General features: G+C 34.2%; 1 protein-coding gene across 1 annotated transcript in view; it reads right to left on the minus strand.

Annotated features, from left to right (window-relative positions):
• The window catches only part of LOC126822324 (atypical kinase COQ8A, mitochondrial), a 45,284-nt gene that overhangs the window by 17,636 nt on the left and 10,524 nt on the right, over positions 1-17,124 (minus strand). The gene's annotated exons all lie outside the window — the stretch shown is intronic.

A 17,124-nucleotide genomic window follows, 5' to 3' on the forward strand; every position in this document is an offset into this window, starting at 1 on the left:
GTCCATAGAATTGGGATAGACTGTTAAACAGTTATAGCTACAAACCCAAGTTTAATATTCCCCTGCTGCTGTCCTACTGTGCTTCAACTGGGCTAATGAAGACGCGCATATGACATACAGTGTGCTATGAGGGGAATTTTGCCTGGAAAACGGTACTACGACTTACTCTTATTTCAAATTCCAAATGTTGCGGGTTCTTTTATATGCACACGAATGTGTACACAGGACTTCAGTCCTGCAACACTAACAAGTAGGGACCACGCCGGAAAATCCTGTTGAATTTTCTCAGCCAACAACATAATTGAAAACGGGACCTCCAGGTTAGCGAGCCAACGTCTTACTCACTGAGCCACCATGGCTCCATAGCCTCTATTGTTATTATTATTATTATTGTTCGATTTATATAGTGCTTCATTACACATGAGTATTTCTAAGCGCATTTTCAAAAACATTTTTGAAATAAGTATGTTTTTAAGTTAGTCTTAAAACTCTGGATGGAAGAGGACTCTCAAAGAGTTTTTGGAAGATCATTCCACATTTTAGCTGCTCTGATGGAGAAAGCATATTTACCAGAATGCTTATTATATTTGGGGATCCTCAATATGCTATGATCACTTGAAGAACGAAGGTTGGATCGCCGGGGAGTATAGAAATCAAAGAGTTCTTTTAAATAACTGGGTGCGGTGTCAGAATAAATTGATTTAAACACATTCACAAGAGCTATTAATTGAACCCTCGCTCAAACTGGAAGCCAATGGAGTTTCTGTAACTTAGCTGATATATGATCAAATTTTCCAGTTTTACAAGAGATGTGTATAACAGACAGACATTGGTGACGGTTATATTAGCAATTAGCAATATCATGGGGGCCCATACTTCCTCAATCCACCACTTAATAACAATTATTTCATCCCATGTTCTCTTATTCAACTGTAAACGATTAAGAAACATAAGCTAAAATATTAATTAGAATAATATGTGTTGTTTAATAAACTTTCTCTAGCATTCAACAACATCCATTCAACAAGTGTGTTATATCCCCTATTGTACCGGTATCAGCCCACATAATAATTGACTGATTCATAATAACTATTGTATTAATGTTTTCATAAACTTGTCACACTAATGGATGAGTCAATAACACAAAAATTTAACAATTATCTACAATTTGAGTGATCATTCATTATGTGACCAAGTTTAGTCATAAGGGGTTTGAAATAAAGCAAAATAAACATCCATTCTTTGTGACATACAAGCTTGGGATCACAACCACCAAACTTGATTCAATGACAGACGCTATCATCTGAAGCCTACAAGTAAGACCACCCCCCCCCCTCCTCCCCCATCAACAAGTCCTTATTACATTCAAGTCCTTGATTCTGATAGTGATGTTAGTCCAGCAAATACTTTTTGAATACATCGATAAGATATTCAATACGCAAATATCATTTATAAGAAACAGTTACCTGTGATCAAATGAGATCATATGAAATGTTTAATGATGAATCATTTTAAAGAGTTCAGAAGAGCTTGCCAGTACATAAAAATAATTCATTTATTACTTTGTCTTGGAGCTGTGGTGGATCAGTGAGCAAGCCACTGTCAGGGCTGGGGCCATTACATTGCCAATGTAATTAATTACATTACCATTACCATTACTTTTTAAATGTAATCATTACAATTAGTTTCTCATTTTTAGCAATGTAATTAATAACCATTACCCATTACCTTGAAAGTAATTAATTACCATTACCCGTTACTTTATGAGTATATGAATAAAACAAACATTTTTCATAGAAATTTTTCTGCAATGAAGCGCCTACAAAATCAAACTCGATAATAATTCTCGATTCACAATGGCCATTACTTAAAAAATGTAATGATTACATTCCATTACCATTACCCATTACCATTACCCCAGCCCTGGCCACTAACTGACTAACCAGGAAGGCTCAGATTCATTCTCGGTGTTGGCCAAGTAAATACCTCAGGATTTTCTGGCAAGGTATCTCATTGTCAGTTGTGATGGATAGAGGGCTTGACAAGGAACATGGATCTAGTCATTACCATGTCCCATGTTAACGTTAGTGCGCATGTTAAAATATCAAAATGAGAGTGCAGTAGACCCTAGCGCCCCTATCTGGGAAAAACTCCCCTCTTAAGTACACTACATGCAACCCTGGATGCACCTGTCATTTTGTCTGACACAAATTTATTGATATTATTAATACATGTTTGGCACTAAGTTGAAAATGTCAGGAACTACCTGAAGTTCATTAGTGTCTTGACATGTTGTCAGGTAATGTATGTCTTGATTAACCAGGTTAGTGTCTTGACATCTTGTCAGGTACATATGTACGTTTTTATTAACCAGGTTAGTACAAAAAACTAAGATGTCATTTCTTCATTTCATTTGGACACATTGACATGAGAGAAATTATCTTGTTTATGTCGATTTCAGGATGTGAAGCCGTTTACTGGAGAAAACCTACTAAAAACTATACGGTGAGGTATGTGGAAGTAATCTGTTTAGCAACTAGCCTTCAGGATATATCATGTCCATTACGCATTCTATTTCAATTAGGGACAATCTTTGTAGGTGAGAGAAATCAAAGTGGTATTTTCATGCTTATTAATCTTTGTAGGTGAGCGAAATTAAAGTGGTATTTTCATTCTTATTTTTCGATTAGATCTCGTAATATACAATTCATAAAGAATTTTAAAATTGAAATGAAAAATTTGGTGGAATAATGCAAGGTTTTCACTATCAAGATTCGTGCTATGATCGAGATTGTGGTTTTAATCGTGGAGTAATCGCAGTAATCCTATCAGGTCTTACAAATATATCGAGGTCAACGTATCTGCACATACCAGATCTTGACCTCAATAGGGAAAATCCTATCGTAATGCATCGCATGAACCTACCAACAACTATTTGAATGTGTGACACATTGATCTTAATGCTGAACCGAATGCATAAAGTTCAAATGTTAAGTGACAGTAAATGTAAACACAGTATTGTCAGGCAAACAGACGACATAAAATTACTATCAACAGCATTATTGTAAAAACATTCAACAAAACTGATTAAGATTTCTTTGACTGCAAATAAATCGCCCAAATCTAGACAATTAATTCTATTAAGTTTCTTTTTTGTGACTTTCCGAACAATAAATATGTGTAAAATTGACTTCCAATTTGAAATGATTCCTATCTATGACTCTCCAGAAGATCATTATGCTCCTAACTTCAACAATTTGAAAATGAAAATCTTAAAAGCTCCAAGAAGAATCTTGGAAGCACTGACTGATGCACAATTGCAATACATTCGGTTAGAGGCACAGTAAATCTGTTGAAAATCTGCGACTTAATTTCAACAGCTTGAATAAACTCTTCCTGTCGAGTGTTTATAATAATTATTGACTGACCAACAGATACATACACAATATCCCCTCCCCTTCCTTTCTCATGTGGGGGGGTTGGATGCCGAATGGTTAGCATGTGCGTTGCTGTATCATAAAGCCTGTCATTGAGTCAACTGGTGGGGTTTCGAATCCCTGGTTGTCCGGAACAAGGAGTAGGGTCGCCTGTCCAACCTCGTGGGTTTTCTCCAGGTCTTCCGGTTTCCTCCAACTGCTAAAGACCCCTACGCGCAAGCGAATTATTGAAACAAAATTAAACCATATGTTAGTCCCGAAATGACCTAGTTTGTGAGGAGCAGACGTTAAACTCCATTTCTCTCTCTCTCTCTCTAATTCCTTGTGGATGTGGGAGATTTTTAATGGTAGTAAAATTAGCATATCTAGAGAGAGAGAGAGAGAGAGAGAGAGAGAATGAGCTAAAGGTTGGGGTGGTAGGGAGGGTTTTAACATCCATACTACACAACCTCTGTCATTTTGGGACTAACCATGGTTCAATTTACTTTTCAATAATTCACTTGGGTGTATGGATCTTTAGCAGTGGGAGGAAACCTAAGGACCTGGAGAAAACCCACGAGGTTGGACAAGCAACCCTACAACTTGTAACATACAAGCGGGGAATCAAACCCACACCTCTTGACCATGGGTTCCACGTCGGCCGTATATGCCGGTCGAGACCTACGGCTATGGAAAATGACCGTTCCTAGTCTGACCTAACGGTCATTTTGCACCCCGGAAAGAGGGTCTTTTTTTTAAAAAAAAAAATGGCTACGATCGACCTTCACTGTGTAACTATACAAGAATGCATGTCGTCTAGAAGCCAATCTCGTGATTGGTGTTATAGAGTTGTATATATAGTCGTCAACAGATTATACTGAGTGTTGTGTTGATAATTAATGATGAGTGTCTGGTAGTAGAACAATAAATGTTAATTGATAAGTGGGAATCTAATCAACGGCGTGAAGCGGCCCATTGTTAATCATTCACGTATTGTCCACGTGTCATAAGAATTTTCAAAAACAAAGCCGTTTACCGCTATTACGGTCAGGCACAATGTAAACGAGGTTATTATGATCTTCGAAAAAGGGCAATTGATATGAAGTATTGCTAGGGGGCGCTAGTGTCACTAGCCGTGAAGTTAGTTATCCGTTAGTCATTTAGTTATACATTATTAGGATTTACGTCACAATTCTGCGGCCCGTAATTCCGTGAGAGATGGTCTAAAACCAAAAAAAATGTGAGATATATGCCATGGATAATTATATATTTATCTTCATTTCAAAGTTAATGTATTACAACTCAAAATTATCCAGGTCAGTGTGTTTTCTATAGAGCATGTGTTAATTACGTGTGAGCTACTGAAATGGTTTTTTCTCCAGCCAATTCAACTATTTAGTTATTTAAGTAGCCAAAACGGCATATTTAATTATTACATAATTATCATGAGCCTTACTAATATTTCATTTTTAAGTCAAATATATTTTTTTTGTGCACCCCCATGGTGACAAAGTGGTATAGACATGTGAATTCACAATATCCTACCATGAATAAAAAACATGAAATATGAATTTACTTTGAAAAGTTTTCGTGCGTTATCAAAAATGACCGGCAGTGAAAATTTTGAAGTGGAAGCCCTGCTCTTGACTATATCTATAAAAGGGGAAAAGAAAACATAAATGATATCACTCTTGGTGGAAGTGGATGTAAAACTCCAGGAACGAACAAACGAATGAACATAAATGAATTTTAATACATCTCTTTACACTCTTACATCTCTTAATTAATAGACCCATGTTACAATAACTTCCCTCTTAATCCAATATAGACAAATGAATCATTGACTGATGACAATTTAACAGATTTTAACTGGCACTAGAGATCAAATTCAGCCATTATTAAAACCTTAATAGGAGTGAATATATAGAATCCGTCTGTCAATGTTTTTTCGAACAATATAATTGGACCTGATCTTTCACCTCTATGCAGGTCACTTGCAAATACGGTCAATGCAAGTGGTCGACAGATTCTAAGGTCAAGTCGACCACAAACTATAAAATGTCATTTCTAGTGAATTTGTTGGATTTTTTTAAATATAGTCTGGAAGCAATAAAGATAGGTTGCCAGGCAACAAAACATTGCCTACAGCCGCTAAGTCATCCAAGCAGTCAACAAGGGTTGTTGAATAAATTTTTCTTTTGTCAGTAATGAAAACATTTACAACACATTAAAATCTGAGTAACAACTCATCTGGTTTTTAGTTCTACCCTATGCTAACGTTTAGTACACAAAACATTTAATATCAAGGGCTATAACTCTTTGTCTCATGACCTTAAACACTGTGTATGAATTTAAAATCAATTGGATATTAGCTTAGTCTCAAGAGCATCCACAAGATTTTTCAAAGATCAAGGGCCATAACTCTGGCAGTAATTATTGGAAATCATTTCAAATCAATAGGCTTATTTGTCTCAAGACCTTAAACACAAAGTCAATCGGATACTAACTTTAGCCACTAGAGCTTCCACAAGCAATTGTCGACGCTGGACTGACAGACACACCCATGGTCGTATTGAAATGTGGTCGTATAAAAATAGTTTCTTCTCAACAAGATGTGAGAACAGACAATAACAAATACAAGTCACAGTGATGCAGTGATGTCCCCATTTTGTCCTGTCTGTCAAATAGTGTAACAAATCATCCTCACATGAAAATAACAACATACCGATCCATCATAAATCACAATTCTGCATTTTTGGAAGGACACGCAAGTGCTTTTGTTTAGACATAAATCATTTTTGACAGTATTTTCAATATAATTAAATACAAATTTATATCATTATTCAGACAACTGGACATCATTATGGTTGATAGTATTCATTAACATCAAAATTGTGATAGGTTGGAAAAGCCTGTTCTATCTCAATTTAAAACAATGCCAATTTTAATGACAGTAATTCAAATTATAGATCTCAAAGAGTCTGGGATATGATGTAGTTTGTACAGAGTTTTTTATACTAAAAACATTAGCTTCATTTCCACAAAACAATTACTGAGGAACATATGAAGTGGGACGCTATGATGTACATAGCTTTTTTACCAATAACATTAGCTTCATTTCCACAAAACAATTACTGAGGAACATATGAAGTAGGACGCTATAAAAATATGGAAAATTGTGGACTTATATGTCACTAAACCATTCAATAATATAAATAGTCTTCATCTGCAATGAAAATGAATTGGGGTTTAACATCCTACTGTTCTGCTCCGACTGGGCAAATGAAGACAGGCATACAGCACTACAGCCAACTCTTATATCAAATTCCAACAGCCAAGAGTTCTTTTACGTGCACTCCAATGTGTACATGGGACCTTGGTTTTTCATCCCACCAGAATGACTATATGTTGTCCCTTTCCAGTCCCTCCGTCCTGCACCACTTACAAGGCGGAACAACACCGAAAATCCAGATGAACTTTCTCAGTCAACAACGGGATCGAACACAGGACCTCCAGGATAACAACCAACGTCTTGCTCACTGAGTCACGGCTTCCAAACCAATACCAATAACATATCAAAACAGGCAACAACTTTCAATTTATTATTATAACAAAATCTCTGGACATTTATCGCATGTAAATAAAGTGATGATAAGGGCAGTAACTACATGAATACTATAGAAATCACAGCCACGTTGCCTCAGTGAGTAAGGTGTGGTTCACTCACTAGGAGTTCCTCAGAATTTTCAGGTGTAGTTTTCCCTTGTCTGTGGTGCAAGGAAAAAGTTCTAACCATTTGGATGTGTCAGTTGGAATTTGAAATAAGAGCAGGCCATATAACTGATGTCTTGAAAAGAGTTCCCTCATGGCTGTTTGGTGTAGAAAAGTCGGATGCTAAACCCCATTTCATTTCATATCACTTTCAGATTCTCCAGCATGTACCGTTTTTAAAGGGGCATTAGGTAAAATTACATAAAGAGCTGACAGTTCTCGCTATAATAATTAAAAAAATTGATAATGAAAAGGGAATATGTTGAAAATTTCAGTCAAATTACTTCACTCTGAGCCAAGTTATCAGCGATATAATTACAGTGCAGCCTCACACTCAATTGTCATTGCTACCATTGTAAAGATAATAAACATCAACCACAAAACATTTTTAAATTTACTTAATAGCGAAGCCATCCGATGGCATCGAGAGTTGATTATGATCTTGGTAAGTTAACTAATATCTAATTAATTATTCAGATAAAATTTAAGGTCTTAAAACACCTGCCATAGGCAGATTTAGTTCTTGGATAATGCCTGTTTAGTAGAGCAAAATCAAAAAACCCTGTCAAACTGACATATATATTGGAATGTTTTATTTGGACATAAAAAATGAGAAATGCTCGAGGTTGCAGAATAATTTTATGCCAAAAAAAACCTCTTCCTATTAGATCTAGAGATTATTTTTACTATGAATCACTATGATAATATATCATTCTGATAACTTAGATATGCATGTGAATGAATAATGAATACTATACTTGAGTTAAAGGGAAGATAAAATCCTGTTGGAAGAATATTGAAATTGGCTAAGTTCCAACCTTATCCCAGTTTATTTCTGGAGAATATCTCATAAACTTAATTAACATTTTACAATCTTTTATAATATATAATTGTGCCTTTTGTTAATTAGAAATTTTTCAGATTAAATCATTTTTGTTTTTCCATGGAAACAAATTTGTCTGAGTAAAAGCATACAAAATGCAAACTTAATTCGCTTCGTTTTTAATGGGTTTAATAGGTGGGATGTGGGGACTGGGGAGGTGTCATATTTTACTGTTTTTAAACACTAGAAAATATTACAAACGCTCATTTGCATTAGGCTATTTAAGAAGACCTATTATTTTTATGCACAAGTGTTCAAGCCATTTAAGAAGACCTATTATTTTTATGCACAAGTGTTTAAGCCCTTGTTTGGGCATTAATACGAATAACTTCACGAACAACTGCTTGTTATTTATATTGATGCATAAGACTGACTTAATGTTTCAAAGTTTGTCTTTTGAGAGGTACGGTAATAATAATGGAACTGAATACAACAGACTCAACAAACAATAGATTTAGAAAGAGATACATAATATTGTAGAATGCCACTTTATATTGTAATACCATAACGGATGTTGTTCTGACAAGGTTGGCGTTTGTTTTGTTTTTTGATAATTTGGTAGGAGTAATATGATAGGCAATGAAATCAAAACATCATATTTCTACTTTAAAGGGACACAATGCGACAATGCGAAGACAAACTTATGATATAAGTAAAAGATACCATTACTTGAACATCGTAATCATCAGCAAATATAGTTATGTTTCTGACAAATCTGTACACCCAGCAAAAGAGAGAGAGAGAGAGAAAGAGAGAGAGAGAGAGCATCCACTGGACACAAACTAGTCATTTTGGGACTAACATATGGTTCTATTTTATTTCAATAAGTCACTTGCGTAGTAGGGGTCTGTAGCAGTGGGATGAAACCAGAGGACCCGGAGAAAAAACATGAGGTTGGAAAGGCGACCCTACTCCTTGTCACATACAAGTAGGGAATGGAATTCACGTCACTTGATCCAATGAAAGACCTTACCATCAAACTCCCATGCGTTAAACCATTTGGTCACCCAGCAATAACAAAAGAAGAGGTGCGCAAACCTTAAAAGAGTTTTGAAACTTTCCATTTTCTTGTTACGGTGTGATCTTGTAATTTCACAAGCTACGAGTATGACAAAAATTTGTTGTTTTACCATTGTACACACACTCGGTCAAAAGATTCACGCTATAGTACACTAGCATCCCACGGAGGTACCTTTGTATAAAATGCATTTATCTCGACAACTTCTGTAAAAATTTAAGTCTAACCCAATTTTAGCTAACATAGAAATCATTATTATTGTTTCCCTTAAATAAAGTTCATTGATCTTGTCAACTTATTAAGAGAGAAAAATTTATAACAATCAGGAAGTGTATGTATTTTTAGTAACAGACCTATCTCATTTAACAGAAAAATCTGATGTTATCAAGAAAATGTCATTAGATATACATTATTCTAGATACAAGTTCATATATTTTTTATGATTAATTTATTCAGCAAATTGTTTTTCACAAAAAACTGTCTTTTATTCAAGAAGATTCCATCTAATACAGTGTTATTTCCTGGTTTTTACTGGTATGATTATTTCATTTCAGAAACCGGATTTTACCGGGTTGATTATTTCATTTAAGAAATGCTATTAAATACCATCAATGTCTTGAATCAGAATGGTGATTATATATTAACATGGTTATAAACTATTGGCTTCTACATATTGAGATCATTTTGACATCAGTCATTTCCATTTAAATAAATGATTTAGATTGAGATCATCATGAGTTGTTGTTACAAGGTAAACTATGTCTGATGATGTATGTATCATACATTATAGTAGCGGTGGTTTAATAATCATAAGGGAGCCACAGGGGCTCAGAAAGTAGCACATTGGCTCGGTTAACCTGGAGGTCCTGTATTAAATCCTGGTGTTGGCTGAGAACAGAGGGCCTGGCAATGGACAAAATTTAGTCATTCGGGTGGGACAAAAAAATCGAGGTGCCATGTACACAATTTGATGTGCATGTAAAAGAACCCTTGACAGTTCTTTTACTTCAATAGCCCAGTCGCTGAAAAAAGTAGGACTTGAAATCCCATATCCTTTGGTTTAACCACGAGGTCACTTTAGCACAGGGCACTCGAGCCTTTCCGTTATAGCCACTGATCGTCATTCAGATTTTTCGTACATGTGGTACTAGTTTGTTTATATTGTCTGCTGAGGATACCAAATGTTGCAATATTTTCAACTCATCATATCTTTGTAAATACCAAATAAAATTCAACTACTTTGGACTGATATTCCTTTCAGAGATTTAACTTTCACATGGGATTCAAAACCCCCTCAAATAACTATCAGACACTTTGAAGATAGCTGTATAGTATGTGCAGGAGAACCACACAATACACAAATAAAACACATTAGACAAACCTGTGGATAAAACACATTAAACACAGGCATTCTATGTAATAAATAATAAAAGTTCTATAAATTTAACAATCTGATTAAAATACAAATCTATATTTCGTTTCGTTTTTTATACTTTTGATGACCTACACTACATGAAGATCTGACCGGTTGTAGTGGAAGGTCATGTCAGGGGTCATGACCCTATGACGTGAGACATTGATTATTCAACCAGCGTTAACGTTCCTAGTGGTTTACCCACAGTTCCGTGCATCGCACGCTAAGAACTCACCGTAACAGACCGTTTCATTGGCTAATCCCTAACATCAAACAGAACGCGGCTTATATAACAACTCTTCCAGATCCTAGTGTTGTGAAGACAAGTATTTTTGAACTATAAAATCTAATTGTTTTAATCTAATTGATATAATTAAGTGAATGGATCAAGGGACCAGCTATGTAAGCGCCAACTGTGCTTTACAGTTTCGAGACATCACATACTATGATATCTCTCCAGCACCTCCAGCCAAATCTGAGATGGGTTTCATTGCGTCTTGGTATCATATAGCCATAAAAAGCCTTGACAAAACAGCCTTACCATTTATAGTTTGTAACTAGTTAATATGCATATAATTCAATTAAATCACCATCATATATTTAAAATATTTCAATATAAAGGGCTTATTGATTCATCCATATTGGTGTACATGTGGTCTTCCAAGTTTTTACCAGGGATATTTACACAGCATATTTTCATACTGCTTATTAGTAAACTATAATCATGAATCTGTTAGCATATAAAATGAAAATAAACAAGTTAGGTCAATACGTGTACAGTAATACGAAAATAACATATCTATCAAAACGTGAAATTCTTCATCTCCCCCAACCCCCTTAATTAAGATGTTGGTATTATCTCTACATCTACATACATACTATATCAAAGAGATCTTGTCTGTTATTTTATGACATGAGATTTAAAGGAAAATATCAGATTTTACATGATATTCCAAATATAATTTTAACAGAGATCTTTGCTTTGGTTGATCAGCAACCAAGATTTGAAGACCCCTGAAGTGAAGCAAAGATAGGAATTCAGTTGCTGTTACTGTTAATAAACCTAAGAATTATTATGTGAGAGTGTGAGGATATCAATTCCAGATTTTAAATGACAAAGGAAGTCAATTTCCATATGGAGTCAGATGTTATAAACCACACTAGAAAATGGTTTGCATTTTTTCTGTCTAAACTTTTGTCCATTATTCTTGCATGTACAAATAAAAGCTTTTAACAACTTGGAATCAGGTTTAATTAATCAATGTTAATTTTCCTGTAATAGCATTATGAAACTTTTACATTACGTCACAACAATACATCGTGTTATGTGCCAGGATGTGTATTTGCATGCAAGCGTAAACAGAATCTGTCTACGATGACAGTTGGTGCAGATAAATAAACGAAAACAGTAAATCTTATCAATTTACAATTGAAATAAATCTCTTTTAATTTAGGTCAAAACAGAATTTGGTTGATCACCTGAATTATGGTTAATGATGAGGACAGCTTTATACAATTTTCTTTTCATTTTCAAAGATTAAGTTGCCTTCTCTGCCAACTATTCTTTTTCCTCCATTTACTTGCAGAGTCTTCCGGAGGCTTATAAATCTCTTATTAAGTCTTAATGTCCTCACAACTGTTAGCCAATAAATCAACACATAAGCGTTCATTTTGTTAGTTGTTACTCAAGGAGATAGACTGCCAGCTAGTAACACCTTCACATTTTTGGCTGTTTTTCAGGGAATTTGGTATTTTTCTAGTAAGATTGACTGTCTCTACTTGCCATCCAAATATGTTATTAACTACCCTATAAATACTTTTGTAACAATGTATCTTTGAAAAGAATCAGATTGCTTACTAAATTGAGTTTCATTTTTGGCACAACTCATGCTTTATCTTAAGATCGAAAATTTTCAGCAAAGAGAGACATCAAATCGATACTAAAATGAAATCAACAATAAAGAGATCATTGGAATCAGATTACTTACTTAATTTAGTTTCATATTTGACACAAAACAGGCTTTATCTAAAGATGGAAAATTTTCAATGAAGATGGAAAATTTTCAATGAAGATGGACCACATAACAAATAAATATATAAAATCCAATTTTATTTTGACTAGAATCAAATAGATCATTTAAAGGTTTTGCAAATACTGATATTTTTCAACAATGGTGAATTAAAGGGTGTATAGATCTATTCTTTGGAACATTAAAATAGATGAAAATGGTTCTAAAAGCACATATTATAATAATATGTAAAGTGATTTATATTCAATTCTTGAAAAAAATATTGTAATTTCTTATTAATTATGTTCGGTGAACTATGTGAACAGTCTAAAATAAACAACTGAAACCACAGAATACACAACTCGTGTACTGATTATAAAATTACACGACTCGTGTACTGATTATAAAATTATACGACTCGTGTACTGATTATAAAATATTCATTAGATCTTATATATTGGATATAAGGCTCCTATTTTTTCACTACAAAATAACAACATCAATATTGATTGAAATGGACAAATAGGGAATTCTAATTCATGTTTTTGATTTTGAATATTATGAAAAATATTGAGTTAAAGGTTTAGCTCCTTTAATGTACCATTAATCAACCCATTTTTTTTTTCTTAGAGAATATGCACTTAAATATCACAAGTGTCTGATTCAGTTTAAGAATGCTTAAGTCTAGTTTATGGTATCAATAAATAACAACTGAACTCATTTGCTGGCTTTCCATTATAAAATCTTCCAACAAGTCTGGCAGAAATTTCTGTTTAAATCAACCTGACAATTAACTAACATCAGTAAAACATCTGCACAGCTTTATGTTCAAAGGAATAACAACAGTACATTTAAAGACTACGTTATTAGAATATAAAAATAGGCACAATGATGAGTTGTGTAACTGGTTGACAGAGTCTAGGTTACAAAGACTTCTAGTAGTTAACATAATGCTCCATATGGTCGTCCTGATGACCAAGGCTATGTATTGGAAAAGAGACAATTCCAAGCCATAATAAACTAACTATCAAGATTCATATACAGGACAAATCTGATAATGTCAAAACATGAATTAAGATTTGGATGGAAAACATTTGATTTCGGGGCTAACAGATGGTTCAATTTGATTTCAATAACTCGCTTTCAAGTAGGAGTCTTTAGCAGTGGGAGGAAGCCATATAGGGTCCAGAGAAAACCCACAAGGTTTGATAGACGACCAAACTCTTTGTCATGTACAACCAGGGAATCAAAACCACGACACTGCTCAATGACAGACCTTATGATCTCACCCGCATGCATTAAAGCATTCAGCAGCCCAACACTCCAAAACATTTCAGAATTATTCTGATATTTGTGTAAACTTATATAATTAGTTAGATAAATAATAATGCCAGTGTAAAGTCAAACTATAGTAATCCTTATTAGGCCATATCAACAGCAGGTATGAAAATAATGTTTTTAATTGCACAAGACAAAATGTCAAGCACTACTAGTACCTGACATTTTGAACTTTGAACCAGACATGTATTGTATGATGCATAAATAAAAACACTGATAAAGACAAATCTGTGCAGGAAAAATGAAAGAGGGATTGCACCTGAGGAAGCCTGAATTTGTGCCTGTCATTGTCTGTGACAAGTGCCTTATTTCCAGGTTTGATTAGAAGTTAGAAATGGCAGATCTGAGTTTTCAAATGAAATAGGGTTTAATGTTCTACTGTTCTGCTCCGACTAGGCTAATGAAGACATGAGATCTGATTTTTAATACTGACATTTATATCTGACATGTTTCCCTTTAAATGAATTTTATAGGTTAAATACCCGCTAACGTACTAATTTAATTGATGACATCAAAGGAATGATTTTCTTATGTTCTGTTATCTCTAAGATCTCACTTTAAAAGAAGATATTATCTTCTTCCTTTCCTTCTCTGTTCATTTTATTTAAACTGCGTTTAGAAACTTTCTAATGTTTTTTTTCTTATGTTTCATGTCTAAAAACTTTTAAATAGAAATTATTTACTAAAGTAACCATTTCAAAGTGACATGAGCTTTCGCTTATTTTTACCTTGTCTTAAATATTTGCAGAGATACATACAGATGACAACATGGCCATTTGCTATAAATTGAGCTTTATCCATTGGTAATGTCCTGCATGTAATGATTTTAAAGGTACAAGAAGATATCATGAGCCCTTGGGAGGTAAAAGGATCAGCAAACTCTGCATTTTTGGTTTATGCAGGATGGAGGGTCTGACAAGGACAGCTGTCTAGTCATTCGGATGGGGCGAAAAACCGAGGTCCCATGTACACATTGGCATGCACGTAATAGATCCCTTGACAGTTGGAATTCGATATAAGAGTAGGCCGTAGTCCCGCTGTCCGAGCAAATTACCCTCATAGCACACTGTATGGCGTATGCCATTAGCCCAGTTCGGAGCAGAACAGTAGGACGTTTAACCCCATTTCATTTCATTTCGCGTTATTGGTAATCAACAACCAAATACACGTTATAAGATGTATCAGTATCCCAATTATACAGTTACTAGTACTACCATCAATTTAAGATAAAGATTAAACTACCACCACTATTGGACCACTATCAATGTTTATCTTCTAACTCCATCAAGGCATTGACCTAATAAACACCTACACCAAAATTGAACATTCTAGCTCAATTAGAAGGAGAGTAATTGTGTCCCCCCAAAAAAGTGTGACGACAGACAGACAAACCTATTTTAATAGTCCCCTGCTTTCTTCAAAAGGCGGGGGACAAGAATGCTCAGTTTCAGATTTATGAATGAAATCAAATTTTCATAAAGATATCTTGAATGGTATATGAGATGTGTTTAGGAATAAAAATTGTATACTAAAAACTAAGTAATGTTTGTTTCCATAGAAACACACTACTTATATTCTACAAAGAAGTTTCTAATTAGCTAATTAAGGCACATCTACTATAATAAGTTGATGTGAGTATAAAGTTTCATAAAAATATCCTGAAAGGTTTATGAGAAATGCTCTGGAACTAAAACTGACTATACATAAACTAACTTATATCTATAGCATGCCTTTCATGAGTTAACTGTTTTAACCACAGAGGCTGTGAGGCTGAGGTGTTAAACCTGTTAACGAATGAAGGTGCTATGAATGACTTGTCACATTGACACCTGCTCAAAATGCTCGTTGTTATTGCACAGAAAACCTGCCTCACTTCTCTATATGATTTCTACTAAAACTGTTGTAAATCAGCAAAAGTGTGCAATAACATTGAAAATGCACAGTCTTTGTACAGTTACACTCTAACAGAGACAAAACAATCTGCTTAATCAACTTAAAGAACAAAGGAAGATTCCCTGTCCATGTTACAAGTCAAAGTGTGTCCATCAAAACACAAAAATGATCAAATCCGAAAATTGTCTAATTAGCAAAGGGAACAACTACTACAATATGTTGATTTGTATCAAAAGTTTCATAAAGATATCTTGAATAGTTTATGAGTTATGGTCTGTAAACAAAATCATGATGAAAGGAAATACATACAGATGAACAGAGCCGGTTTCAATATCCATCGCGTTTGACATCTGATGGAAATAACATCACAAACAAGATTCATCTATACTGGCTGAACAATGTAGACTAATAATATCTTCACCAGATATTTTTGATGTATTTTCTCTATGTCAAGGGTAATAACTTGGCATATTATTTAAATTTGTTCGTGGACATCACAAGTTTCTTTTAAATTTTATGAAAAATATATATTCTATCTAGCTATTTTTGAAGCAGGTTGCTTAAACATACACTATGCAAGAGCTAAATCTGCCTATTGCAGGTCTTTCTTTAGGCCTGAAATGTTATATAAACTGTTAATTAGACATTTATTAACAAAACAAGACCATAATGGACTCTCGATGGCATCGGATACTCGAGATGTTAACTAGATTAAAACGGTTTAAAAATTTAAAAATGAGAAAGCGAGGCTAAGTCCCGATTATACCAGTGCCCTGGTTACCACAGTGCACACATCTTGTCAAAACAACAAACAATGATAACTTGGCTGAGAATGAAGTAATTTCTTTTTTTATCATCTATTTTTGAACTATTATAGCAAGGTTGACCAACTCTTTATTAAACTCTTAACTAATGTATCTTTAATCTCATTCAAATTCAAAATACTTCACAAACTCAAGTTTCATTAAAATTGGATAAAGAAATATACAGACTGTGACGGACAGGGATAACAAACAACACTATTCACTCACAATAAATATTGGCTTACAAGAACCCGGTCTAGACAGTTTTATTTACTATGCCATCTTCCCCTGGTCAAGTCTGCATGCAATACATTACAAAAATCTGTCATTTTGTATTAATAAATGTTGAATTTGTTTACCCTTTAGGAATATATGGTACTTTATTAATTGTCAATTGATACTTATAAATTATTGTACATTTATGTGTAGTGCATGAGACATTGAAAATATAGTAGTCTGTCCAAAATCTAAAACAAATCCCATCCTGTACTAAGCTGCAAAAGTAAAAATGTAAACAGAAAAAAAAACCTCTGTAAAATGTGTTTAAAAACATCCAATTAAAAAAATTGTGAAATTTTA

The sequence above is a fragment of the Patella vulgata genome, chromosome 5 (assembly GCF_932274485.2).
Source record: "Patella vulgata chromosome 5, xgPatVulg1.2, whole genome shotgun sequence".
NCBI lineage: Eukaryota > Metazoa > Mollusca > Gastropoda > Patellidae > Patella > Patella vulgata.